The sequence below is a fragment of the Nuphar pumila genome, chromosome 13, assembly GCF_984573655.1.
Source record: "Nuphar pumila chromosome 13, dmNupPumi1.hap1.1, whole genome shotgun sequence".
Taxonomy (NCBI): Eukaryota; Viridiplantae; Streptophyta; class Magnoliopsida; order Nymphaeales; family Nymphaeaceae; genus Nuphar; species Nuphar pumila.
Window position 1 is genome coordinate 16,029,850 of NC_143261.1, and position 14,142 is coordinate 16,043,991.

Consider the following 14,142-nt stretch of genomic DNA (forward strand, 5'->3'; position numbering starts at 1 on the left):
CGGTGGGATCCATATTTACGGCCCTAGTCGGAATATGGACGAGACCCAGATCCATCATCTTTCTACTAGTCACATTGAGCCTACACTCTTAGGCTATCTTAAAATGCACATCATATTTCCAAAGTTTTCAAAATCATGTGCATCAAATCAACTAAATTCTGAACATATTCATGGCCACAGTCAGGATATGTGAAGGATTTATCTTGACTTAATGCATATTTTTCCAACAAATCTCTTAGAAAATCTTTTCAAAGTGCATTCATTCACTTATGTCATTTGCATCATAGAATCATTGATTTTCTCAAGATTTTCTCAAGAAAACTTCATTCTCAAGAAATCGATTTCTCAAGAAATTCTAAGGATTTTTCAAAATCGGTTTTCCAAAGACAAGCTTTTCCACAGTTTTCCCAGGAAAATGATATTTTCTTAAGATATTCAAAAGAGTTTTCCAATCTTTCTTCAAGATCCAAAATCGATTTCCGAGTATTTCAAAAAGGTAAAATTCCCAGGATTTCGATTCTTCAAGCTTTGAATTTCCTTCTCCAATGAGTTTTCCTATAAATCTTCCATCATTTTCCTAAGAAAACCCTCAAAGTCCAAGTTTTCCTAAGAAGTGCTTCCCTTTTCAAAAAGTCCATCTTTCTCAAGAATCACTTCCATTTTCCCAAGATTTTCAACTATTCCTGTTTTTCTCACATATTTATAAGCTTTCTCATGTTTTCAAAAAACCCTTTTTATCTGAGTTTCCTGAGAAATTGACCTTTTTCCTGAGAGATTCTTTCCAACTCCAAATGTTTTTCTAAGCATACATCATGTTTTCCAACTGGCATTTTCCAAAATCTCATAGCACATGCCTGAATTCTCTATGCATTTAGGATAGAACATAACTTTGATAATTTCACTAAGTCAAGCATAGTTTTAGTCCTTGGTTCGATTACCCCTGTTAAAGGCGGCAGGAACGGTCGAACCTCGTACCGACAGGTCGAGCCCCATCCCATGGATTTTCCCGCAATTTTCAAAACGGAGGCGAGTATTTCAAAACAATTTCCAAAATCCGGTCAAAGTTTGAATCGCGAAAACGTTTCTCTCTTTCTCTCTTCCGCAAGGAAGGGAAGGCGGGGGAAAAATTTCGCGACGATAACAACTTAGCAACTTGTTTTAGTTCATTTTTATTTCTAGATTGTCATTTAATTAGAATTGTAATATTAACATAGTTGTAAACATTTGTGATGTTAATAAATTGCAGTTTTAGATATAATGTGAATGTATCCTGTTCCCTGCGGATTCGACCCGTACTCGCCACATCTGTGAAAAGTCGGTTTTTATTATCTTTGGTTGACGATTTTCCAAATGCTTTTATTGAAAATAATGTGTTAAAAATAATCATTGCAAAAGTCAAACCACGGGGCTTCTGGCGTCCTAAGAAGTGCCTTAGGTGGGGACAGTTTAAATCGAACGGGGGGAGGAAAAAACGGAGGGAGGAAAATTTTCGCGCTTCAGGTGGGACGGTTTAAATCAAAAATTAGCGACGAAATTAGCAAGGAAATTTTTTCGTTGCTAATTAGCGACGAAAAAATTCCCTCGCTAATTCTGTCGCTAATTAGTATTTTTTTGTAGTGTTTTGGCGACGGAAAAATGTTGTTGCTAATCCATCGCTAAGTAACGACGGATTTAGCGAGGGAGATATTTTCATCGCTAATTTTACAAATATTTCGAATGTTAGCGACAAATAGTTTTCTCTCGCTAATCCGTCATAAATTTGTGACAGAAAAAATCCATCACAAATTTCTGTCGCTAATTAGCATTTTTCTGGTAGTGTCATTGGGGCTAGTTCATATTCATCCCTAAAGAACTTAAGAGTGATTTAGAGAGATTTTTTTCCAAAAAAAAGAAGATAATGATGATTAATATGCATATTATTTCATAGTTTGCATTTTTTATGAGTGTCATTTATAGCACATTATCTTGATTATTTAAGGTTCAATACCTTATGCATGTCATTCATTGCACATAATTGTTTTGATATGTAATATTATAATTTTATCTTATTCAATTCATCATTTTTTTTATGATGTCTTAGGGAGCTCATAGAGACACAAAAGCTTTATATCTGATTTTATGATTGTATTTTGTGATATTTTGTGAAATTCATCATTGTTTCATGTGATATTATTTTTTTATCAAGTTTTTTTTATTTTTCTTGATTTTTTTGAATTTTTTGAAAAAAATATTAAAACTTTATATAGTTTTTTTTATGGTATGATATGTATCTAACTTTAGGCCCGATCCATATGAGTTACAACATGATACTTACAACCTTGGTGCATACACTTCCTCCCTGTTCATTCACTGATTAACAGTGAACTCGTCATTAGCTGTTTTAAGGCAAATCAGCTAACACATTATGTACTGTTTCAGAACATGAAAGAATGAAATCAAATCACCTTTCCACTCAGGTGCTCAACGAACACCATTTTCTTGAGTATGCTGACTTAACTGTTTCCACCAGCAAAAATTGACACGCCAATTTCCATAAAACTAACACTGATCGATCTCTCCCATTTGAAGGCTTAATGAAATGAGTTTGTCCAACACAATGGATATGCAACAAATAAGTTCAAGTGCCTTGTTATTCTAAAATTGCATCCAAACCAGAGCATCAAGGTACACAACCTTCATCAAGTCCTTGTTAGCTGGATTCTTCCATTCAGGGTGACAATCAGAACATGGCATTATAATTATAAAGGCACTCAGCCTTCATCAAGTCCTTGATAGCTGTAATTTTTCAGTTAGGTTGACAATCCGATCCAAAGGCATGGGCCCTGTTGTTTGAGAGAGAGTTTTAGCTTGAATTATTGAGACAAACAGCCCTAACCCTTATTTACCAATGTGAAAGGCCTTATAGTGCTTCTGACTACAATATAATCACCCATATGATTCTGAGGATTTATCAAATCTGCAAGCCTGCTGCTTTTTCCATGAAACAGAGTAGAGACTCAATATCACCTACCCTTGTTAATGCAATAATATATGAGATCCGCGCACATACAAGGTGCCAGAAACATGTAGAAAAGTGGGTGGAATACCTTTTTAGATGGGCACTGTCTTCCACTTGACATATATTTGGGGGGCTACTATTGCTTTATGACGGTTGGGACACATAAGGCTGGTGGTCGTGTTTTCAACCTGAAGTTTTATCTTGCAGGGGTGCAGGCTTCCTGGTTCTGGGTGAGGGTTCCTTCCGCATCAAAATTTGAAAAAAAAAAAAACCTAAAAGACTTCCTATCTATGGCTTCTGCTCTTGTTAACTGTGCTATTTGATGTTGCTTACTGAAATGGGGTTAAGGGTTAATATTTTGTGCTACTGAAGGTAAGGAACTATTGAGCAGGAAATCATGGGTAAAAGGGTTCATATCTTGTACTATTGAAGGCGCAGAACTATTGAGCTGAAAATCATAGGTTCAAGCATTTATTGACTCAACCTGACCACAAATATGTGTTGGGCGGGGTTTGTTTGCTAAGGATCAAACTTGGATTGTGTTATTTCAGTCTAAAAATATTATTTTTTGAGTCATAAAATTTTAAAAAGACCTTGTAGATCACATTCATAAGGACTTAACTAACTACCAAAAAAATATGAAAAGAAGGTAATTTATACTCAATAGTTTTGTATCTTCAATAGTTTCTACTAAAAAGACCTTATAGATCACATTCATAAGGTCTTAACTAAATGTTGTATTTCTTGCAAGGCTTTAAATGTAAATTTTGGAGTTACGGATAGTTGAAAGAAGAAATATATTTAGTTGTATGTGTATGTATGTCTTAAATGTTGTGTTTTTTGCATATCTTCAAATATGAATATTGAAGTTATGAAGGTTGGCGTTATGGAGAGTTGAAGGAAGAAATATATATAGTTATGCGTGTATGTATGCTTTAAATGTTTTTGCAAGGTTTTAAATATGAATGTTGTAGTTATGGAGGGTTGAAGAAAGAAATATATTTAGTTGTGTGCGTATATATGCTTTAAATATGAATATTTGAGTTATGGAGATTCATTATTGAATAGATGAAATAAATGAAAAGTATGGTTTAGAATGACACTACAAGAAAAATGTTAATTAGCGACAAAAATAATTCGTCACAAATTTGCGACAGATTAGATAGAGAAAACTAGTCGTCCCTAAAATTGAAATTAATTGTGAAATTAGCGATGGAAAATTTTTGTCTCAAAATCCGTCGCTAATTAGCGACGGAAAAAATCTGTCTCAAACTCCATCGCAACTTCGCGACGGATAAGCGACAGAATTTTTTCGTCGCTAATTGATGACGGATTTTAGGATAGAATTTTTTTTCGTTAATCCATCGCTAATTTTCCCCGTAAAACCCTAATGAGAGCCCATTTCTTTCCATTTCGGTTTCATCCCTCACATGCAGTCGCCACCCGAGTTCTCTCCTTCACCTCATCCTTCTTCCCTCACTCCATCTCTCTCGTCGCTGTGTGCCGCCATCGACCACCGACCCCGAACCTTCACTCACCTTTTGACATTGCCAAACCCTCTCCCTTGATCAACCACCGAGTTCTCACCCTCGATCAGACCCCAAACCCTCTCCCTCCCTCGACTCTCATAGTTGAACCCTCACTCACCTCCCCTGTCGCCTGCACCTGATGTCGGTGGTCTCCCTCTCGCCAACCCCTTTTTAGGTAACCTATCACTCCCTCTCTCTTTCTCATGTGTCTTCTTTTTCTTCTTCTTCTTCTTCTTCTTCTTCCTCTTCTTCTTCTTCTTTTTCTTCTTCTTCTTCTTCTTCTTCTCTTTCTTTTCTGTCGACCGGCAGGGGCCTGTTGTTCTTCCCTGTTGGCAAACCATGACCGCCCGGCAGGGGCTAAAGCCCCTGCCAGTTTTTTCGACAGTTCGGTAGGGGAGACACCCCCTGCCGCCTGTGACAAAGTTTTCAACAAGGGCTTTGGGCCCCTGCCTCGTTCCTTCTGGCTGGCAGGGGCTTTGCCCCTACTGCCTGGGTCCGGAAAATGGTGGCAAGGCCCTTGCCCCACCCGTTCCTTCTTTTTCTTCAGGGAGGGGTCGAGTTTCCTCCCTATCTTCTTTTTCTTGGTTTTGAGGGAAGGGCTCAGCCTCCTCCCATTTCTTCTTCTTCGTAAGGGAGGGGCCGAGACCCCTCCCTCTTCTTTATGTCTTCATTTTCTTCAATTTTGAGGAAGGGGCTCAGACCCCTCCCGTTTGTCATTCTTCGTAAGGGAGGGGCCAAGACCCCCTCTTTGTTGCTTGGGTTACGAGAGGGGTTCAGCACCTCCCCCGTTCCTTCTTTGTTTTCATTCGGTTGGTAGGGGGCAGAGGCCGCTGCCCTTGGTTCTTTCAGTCGGTAGGAGGCAGAGCCACTCCGCCCCCTGTCCACTTTGTTTCTCCAGCCGGCAAGGGCTCTGCCTCCCTGCTGTTGTCTTTTCTCGTCGGGCAAGGAGGGCGAAGCCCCTACCTAAGTGGTTCTTCTGCTGATAGGGGAGGGGGCTCTACCCCCTATCGCATTCCTCTTTCGTCAGAGAGGACGGGGTGAAGCCCCTTGTCTGTGTCTTTATCTTTGGTCGGCAGTCTTTGTCATTACAAGTGCGTAGCAAAACAAAATATGTGATGCTTAATGCTAAGCATCACATGAGGCTTAAAATGTCATGCAAAAACAAAGAAGAAAAATACAAATGCAAAAGCATGCAAATCGGGTAAATACTCGTGGTGAGTAAGTGATGCAAGCACATCACATGTTATTTACTTTCTTGGATGCAACACTTTCTTGCTCACACACTCACTTAGTTGTGGATATCTAGAACTGTTTTGCTGGAGTTTGGAGATCATGTTGAGTATGATTTGAATGTATGGGAATAGAAGTGCTCTTATTTGTGTAGTTTGGATTTCATGCTAGGCATGGTAGTAGTTAGCAGAATATTAAAGTGTGTTTGCTGCAGGTACATGTTTGACATTGTTGTGATATGAATGATTGAATGTATTGCAATGTTTGACATGACTATAGATGCTTGCATGAAGTTATTTTGGATTTGATTATGCATTCCATGTAAAATTGTATAATAAAAATATGCTTAAATTGAATGTATCATGTTTGTGAATGTGATTTCATCTTTCTAAATATCCTTGTGATATGTGTAAATATGATGTGATGGTGTTACACAAAAAAATATTGAATTATCAATGCATGCATAATAGTTTATGAAATTACATTTTATGTTAAGCATGTTTGTGGTAGAGAGGGAAAGAAAATTTATGCATTAACTAAAACAAAAAAATTACTCACCAACAATCACCAAACAAGAATTTCTAACAGATTTGTAAACCTCATAGCATTTTTATGGTTCTCTTTTAACTGGTTAGGATAATATTTGTAACATCATAGGACAAAATGACATTTGTTATAAAACTGAATCATGTAGGACCTTTAAATCTTTACATTTCATGCATATGTCATGTCCATGCTAAGATTAAGAGTTATGTATCTAATCCAAATAACATTTTTATTTGTTAGAATATGGTTCGTGGAGGTCACAGTGGTCGAGCACCCAGTGATCGAGGACCAAGTGGAGGTTGTGGGACATCATTAAGTAGATGTCTTTGTGTTATATTTAAATATAGGCATTCATTATATTTTTTCTTATATGTTGATATAAAAATTGTTACTTATTAATCGTCTTCATAAGATCCCAGCTCAGTGATAGCTAGTCTCAGCCTTCGTCTTCACGTAATGCTTCGATAGGTATATTATTTCAATAATTATATACTTGATTAGTTTAAATGTGCATTATGTGAATTTCTAACTCATTAGTCTGTAGATGATGTTTCGCCTGCACATGACCTACCTACACCAGCTACTCATAAACATCACGAGACAACGTCGGATGCAGGGTCTTCTCAGTCTGACACACGATGACTCATTCAAATAGTGTATATCGATAGTCGATCGTCAGTATTTCATTTCCACTTATCCAATACTTATCTTATAAATGGTGTATATCGATAGTAGATTGTTAATGTATATCAATTCATATAAATCATGAGGTTCGAGCCATAAAAAGTAATACAAGAAATTAGGAAGTCACTAGTTCAGTATCTTTCAGGACTGATCGCTCAACGGAAAGAGTACCTGAAGGAGATGTTGGACAAATTATAGTCCTCATTCATGGTATACAATCGTTTATCATAGCTAATGTGTTTCATATTTAATTTTTTTTTATAGTCATGTGTACTAACTTTCTGAAATTATTTATAGGCTTTGAATCGCTTCGCAATTGCGAATGAGGAGTGGAACGTGAGGCTAGTGTGGCAGAAGGTGGCTGCCAGTCGATTTACCGACATGCTGCACAATATAAAGACTGCAGCAATAAAAACAGCTTGTAGGATAGATGATCCACTGCAGTGGAAGGGCCATAGCCCTTCTACTATTAGGACAGATTATTGGGATGCAATGTGCGATAAGTGGGCGAGCCATGAATTTCAAAATCGCTCAGCAAAGGCTGCACAAAACCGAGCGAAGATGCTTGATGCCCATCTACACATAGGTAGATGTAGGACTTTTGAGAGCCACCAGAAGAAAATGGTAACTCATCAATATATATTGTCAAATTTATAAGTATTTATGCATACTTTTTAATTGATTTATTTTATCATTTAACCTTGCAGGAAGCAGAAAAAGAGGCATTGTGCCTTACAAGGATGTGTTTATTTAAACACATAAACGTAAGAGTACGAGAGAGCTCATATCAGAGAAGGCGAGAGCGACAATAGTATGTATTTATTGTATTAATAAACATTGTAATATACAATTTACCATGAATTACATTATCATAAACATTATAATTCTTAATTATTAATTCATATTATAATCATTACTTTGTAGGAGTCATATAAGCAGCAGATGGTAGAGCGATATGGCGATGACTCCACTCAGCATCTGCCTTTTGATCCTGCAGCATGATTGACTGCAACCGGTGAACCCAAAAAGGGCCGTGTATTCGGGTTTGAGAGTAACATGAACACCATACCAGTCGTTATAAAAGTTTTTTGATAACCTTAGAACACATATAAGCATGATTTCATCACTATGAAATTTTTTGACTGCCTTATAACACATATATGCATGATTGAATCACTATGAAAGTTTTTTGACAACCTTAGAACACATATGAGCATGATTTCATCACTTTAAAAGTTTTTTGACTACCTTATAACACATATATGCATGATTAAATCACTATGAAAGTTTTTTGATAACCTCTGAACACGTATATGCATGATCGAATCACTATGAAAGTTTTTTGACAACCTTATAATACATATATGCATGATTGAATCACTACGAAAGTTTTTGACAACCTTAGAAGACATATAAGCATGATTTCATTACTATAAATTTTTTTGACTACCTTATAACACATATATGCATGATTCAATCACTATGAAAGTTTTTTTACAACCTTAGAACACATATATGCATGATTGAATCACTATGAAAGTTTTTTGACAACCTAAGAACACATATAAGCATGATTTCATTACTATGAAATTTTTTTACTACCTTATAACACATATATGCATGATTGAATCACTATAAAAATATTTTACAGCCTTATAACACATATATGAATGATTGAATCACTATGAAAGTTTTTTGACAACCTTAGAATACATATGAGCATGATTTCATCACTATGAAAGTTTTTTTACTGTCTTATAACACATATATGCATGATTGAATCACTTTAAAAGTTTTTTGACAACCTTAGAACAAATATAAACATGATTTCATCACTATGAAATTTTTTTGACAGCCTTAGAACACATATATGCATGATTGAATCACTATAAAAAAATTTTGACAACCTTATAACACATATATGCATGATTGACTCACTATAAAAAAAATTTGACTGCCTCATAACACATATATGCATGATTGAATCACTATGAATATTTTTTGACAACCTTAGAACACATACATGCATGATTGAATCACTATGAAAGTTTTTTGACAATTTTAGAACACATACATGCATGATTGAATCACTATGAAAGTTTTTTGACAACCTTAGAACACATATAAGCATGATTTCATCACTATAAAATTGTTTGACTGCTTTATAACACATATATGCATGATTGAATCACTATGAAAGTTTTTTGACAACCTTAGAACACATATAAGCATGATTTCATTACTATGAAAGTTTTTTTACTGCCTTATAACACATATATGCATGATTATGATACATAACACATTTATTTGATAGTCTTATAAACCATATATGCTTGCTTGAATCACTATGACATTTTTTTGATAACCTTAGAACACATATCTGTATGATTGAATCACTATAAATTTTTTTTTTTTTAGCCTTAGAACACATATCTGAATTTTGTTAATGTTCTTCACTTTATTGCTAGTATATGTGTCATTCAGTCATGTTACTTTGATTGCCTTAGATTAGGTACATTGCATATAATTTATTTCATTATATTTTGTTTATCAATACTAACATTTTGGTTCTCTTGTAGGATGATGGAGATGATCAACGTAGTGTAGATGATGGAGGCATGGATGAAGGGGCAGATCGAGACAATGAAGAGGATGATGCTCTGAATCTTAGCGAGGATTAGATTCATGTGTTGAATTTGTTTCATGTACTTGTTGTTTCAAACAAAACTCTTTGTATATGTTAACTTGTAACTAATTAGAACTTGACGTAGATTATAGTGGGTTGTTAAATTTGTTTCACTTGTAACTTGTGTTAAATTTGTTTCACCTGCTTTGTATGTGTATTTTTTATATGTACTTTATTTTTTATACACAGGTTATATAAATTGTATAACGAGAATTTTTTTTTTTAGATTTATATTTTAAACAATTTTTTTTTGTTTTTTTAAAAATTTGTGACAGATTAGCGACGGATATTATCCATCGCCAATTTAGCGACGAATTAGAGACAAATATTTATCTGTCTCAAAAACTGAATCAGTCGATGTTTTGTGACGGAATGTAATCCATCACTAAATTGGCAATGGATATTAGAGATGGATATGTATTCGTCATCAAATTTTAGCAACGAATATATATCTATCACAAAACCAAATCAATCCTTATTTAGCGACAGATCATGACATTCGCTAATCCATCACTAATTCATGACGAAAGTAGCAACAAATAAGATCTATCACTAATTAGTGACCAAGAAATTCCGACGAATGCTATCCATCGCTAAGTTGTCGCCAATCCGTCGCTAAACAGATTTGCGATGGATTATCGTCGGATAACGTCCGTCGCTAATCCATAGAATTCTTGTAGTGTGAATGCAATGAATGATAAGTATAAATTAGAATGGTTGGCAGTGAATGGATATCTAAACTATTTTATTTTTTAATAAATGAATGAATAAATGTATAAGTTGGTTCATTTCTTAATAAATATATAAGCATGTTTATTTAGTGATGAATAAATAAATGATTATAAAAATTGGTTCATATTGAATACAAAAAATGAATGTATGTATATATGAGCAGGTTCATTTATAAATGAATGAATATATAAATTGATTCATTTTTAAATAAATATATATGTAGATTCATTTTAGAATAAAAACAACACATTTTCCAAGACTGAAAGAATGCCAAAAAACTATTTTTTCTGGTGCTAAAATAGTGCTAGAAAATATAATTTTTGTGGCATTGCAATAGTACCAAAAAATGTATTTTTTCTATCTCTAATTTAGCATTAAAAAAAAACTTTTTTCTCATGCTAAAATAGTGCTAGAAAAGGGTTTTTTCTTACACAAAAACAATGCCAGAAAAAGGCCTTCTCTGGCAAGAAAGAGATTATTTTTTGCACTATTTTAGCTAAAAAAAAATCCTTTTTCTAGCGCTACAAAAGTGCAAGAGTAAAAGATTTATCAACAACACCATTTACTGGTGCTAATTTAGCACCAGTAAATATCAAAAAAAATTTATAGTGAGCGGCCTTTAAGTCGGGGGATAAGCTCGGTTCAAAGCACGATCAAAGGGATTTGACTAGATTTCGACTGACCCACTTTGCAGGTGCAGCAGACTGAGGGACACTGCCTCATGGCGTCAGCTCTGAAACCGCAATACTCTGCAGTCATACATCAACAACAAACAAAAGAAGCCCAACACCGTCTGATCAAACCCACTCTCTCTCTCTCTCTCTCTCTCTCTCTCTCTCTCTCTCTCTCTCTCTCTCTCTCATTCTCTCTCTCTCTGTATATATATATAGCCAAACTACCCAAGATGCCCTTATCAAGTCCACCTTTGACCTAGCCAAGATGCCTACAAATTTCATTGTCTTGCATCTCACATATTTATTATTTTTTTCTTACATTTCTACTTGTTTTCTTTCACTCTGTAAACACCCCAAATTTTTCTCATCCATTATTAGACACCCTCCTCTCACAGATGCCAACCCCAATAGGTCAGTATAAGAGTTTAACCCTAAGTTTGTCCTAGTTTAGGTGTCATTTCACCTTATTTTATCAGTAAAATTATCATTTTACTCCTAGGTCACCTTAGAACACAGTCATTAAGAGTCAGCCAAACTCATTTTTAAGTTCAGAATAGTTAGAATGTCTATCATTTCTAGCTCCTCTGAGCTCACGATGAGCAAATCCTATTCATTTCTGACCATTTCAGCTAAAATTGGTTCATTTCTTGAGAAATAGGCTCAATTCTAGCTTGAATTCTAGCCAATTATTCTTATGTCCGTCAATTATAGTTAATCATGTTCTCTTGAGTCTAACTTGAGCTCACCAGGAGTTTAATTGGCTTGGTTTCAGTTTAAATCCATTTCTCATATTGTTAGAGTTCATTTTAGCTCATTTCCACTAAAATTGAGTTAAGTCTTTTCGGTCTAGCTAGTGTTTGAGCTCCAGATTGAGTTCACCTCAGTATTTCTGACCTTTATTCCAGCTCAAACACCGTACAATCTCGTTACCGACTTCACTCCAGTGGTCATTTCTCACCATTTCTCTAAGAATTGTACTATTTCTCAATCATTTAGTCTAGGAGTCTGGTTGAGTTACTGTTATTTTAGTTCCTCTGAGTTTAAAAACCCTAGGATTCAGTGTAAACCAGTCAAGACCAGTTCAAACCTTGTTTCCAGTGTCACTCCATGCCCTGTAGAGGCAAAATCAATTCTCGAATCATTTTGTCTGAAACATCATTTTGTCATTTCTTAAGCTGGTACAAATATAATTTTGGGCGCGGATCAATTCCTTTCTTGAAAATTTTATATATATCTGAGACCCGATTCACATTTAGACCAGATTCAACATCGAATCTGATCTTCGATTATCAATTTTTATCCGCAAACAAGAATTATTGGTCCTTTGTCTCTGCCAAGGGTCTAGGACTACAAATCCCTCATCGAGAGTCTGCATTTTGCATATTATTTCATATCATTTAGTATCATTTCATGTCATTTTGTCACATTGCATGTCATTGAATGTCATTCTCGGGATCGAGCACTTTGTTTTTTTTTTAAATCTCAAATCCATATTCGAGTTTTAAAACCTTTATTTCAAAATCAATTTCAAAAACCTGGGTTTTAAATCGACATTTTCCATTTGGCCAACCCCCAGGGTTTCGCATTCCTTATTTCAAAAACATTTTTCTTAGAAAAACGATCTGGATTCGTTTTAAACCTGATTTTCAATACAATTTCCAATTTTTGCAACTGTCTTCAAGTGGGGCCCACCCTGCAGGGTTACCAAATCCCTAATTCTTCCATCTTTATTCAATTTTATCTCATTTCTATGTTTTATATATTTCAAAAATGCAAAAAAAAATCATAAATATAGGTGTTATTTTAAAGCTTTTGAAAAATCTTGTTTTTAACCGCTTTATTTTCAAGTTTTAAAATCATTTTTTTTAACAAATGGGGCACACATTAGGTGTGCCACATTTGAAGATGTGTAGGTTAGCTTAGGTTTAGTTAGTGTCTTACATAAATTAGAAGTTAGAAAAAGTCAAAATTGATTTTAAAACTCCATTTTCACTTTAGTATTTTAACTTTGGTTTTTAACTTCTAATTAGGGTTTTAAAAACCAAATCTGGACCCACATAGGTGGTGCTCCATTTGAGATTTTCATATTCAATTAGAAGTCAATTAGGGTTAGTTATTTAGAGTTTGGTTTAGGTTAGAACTCCCTAGAAAAAATCCCCCACCCCGCTTTTAATTTATCTCTTAATTAATTAAGAGAGCTCCGACCAAAGTGGAACTCTCTAATTAACAAGCTTAAAAAAAATTATAAAAAGGACCCATAGGGGGGTCGACCAGCCTATCTCCCTCTCTCATTGGATTGCTCTCCTCTCTCTCAACTCTTCTTTCTGCTCCATTGTTGCAGCCAAGGTGAGCTCCCTCTTCTCCTTCCTCATTTTTTTATTTTATTTTATTTTTTATGTATTTCCACCATTGCCGCCCTCTTTTTCTATGCATACTTTTTTTTATTCAAACCAATGCTCATGGCCCAATATGATGATCTACTGATCATCCATGGTGTTTTGTACGTTTTTGATCTGTTAGAATTGTTTGCAATGTGTTTACTATGCTAAATGCTCGAAAAAGATCAAGATTTGACCTTTCTATAGGTTGAATCGCTCTTTTAATGGCTAAATCGAAATCTCAGCCATGCTTTCCTGATTTTTTTTGTTTATTTCATGATATTCATATTTATTTTAGTTGTTCATGCATTAAATCATGATTCATACCATTGGTTACACATTTTTTTATGTTTTAGCATGCTTAATCAAATTTGTTTCATTCTAGGGTTTTAGATTTCATATTTGCAATTTTGGTCGTTTGTTAATGCAATTATTTTACTAGTTGATATTCATTAATTAAATCTGATTTTTTTATGGTAAAATCATGCATATGCCTACGGTTCTCAATAAAAAAAATTGAATTTTTTGAGATCTGTAACTCTGTGTTCAAAAATCAAAGTCGGAACCTATTTTCTGAGTCAGAAAAATGCTATGAAAATCCAGAAACATTTTTCTGAGGTCATATCTCCCTCATCAGAGATTGTATTGACAATCCGCAAAAAGAAGCAAACTTGTCAGGATGTCT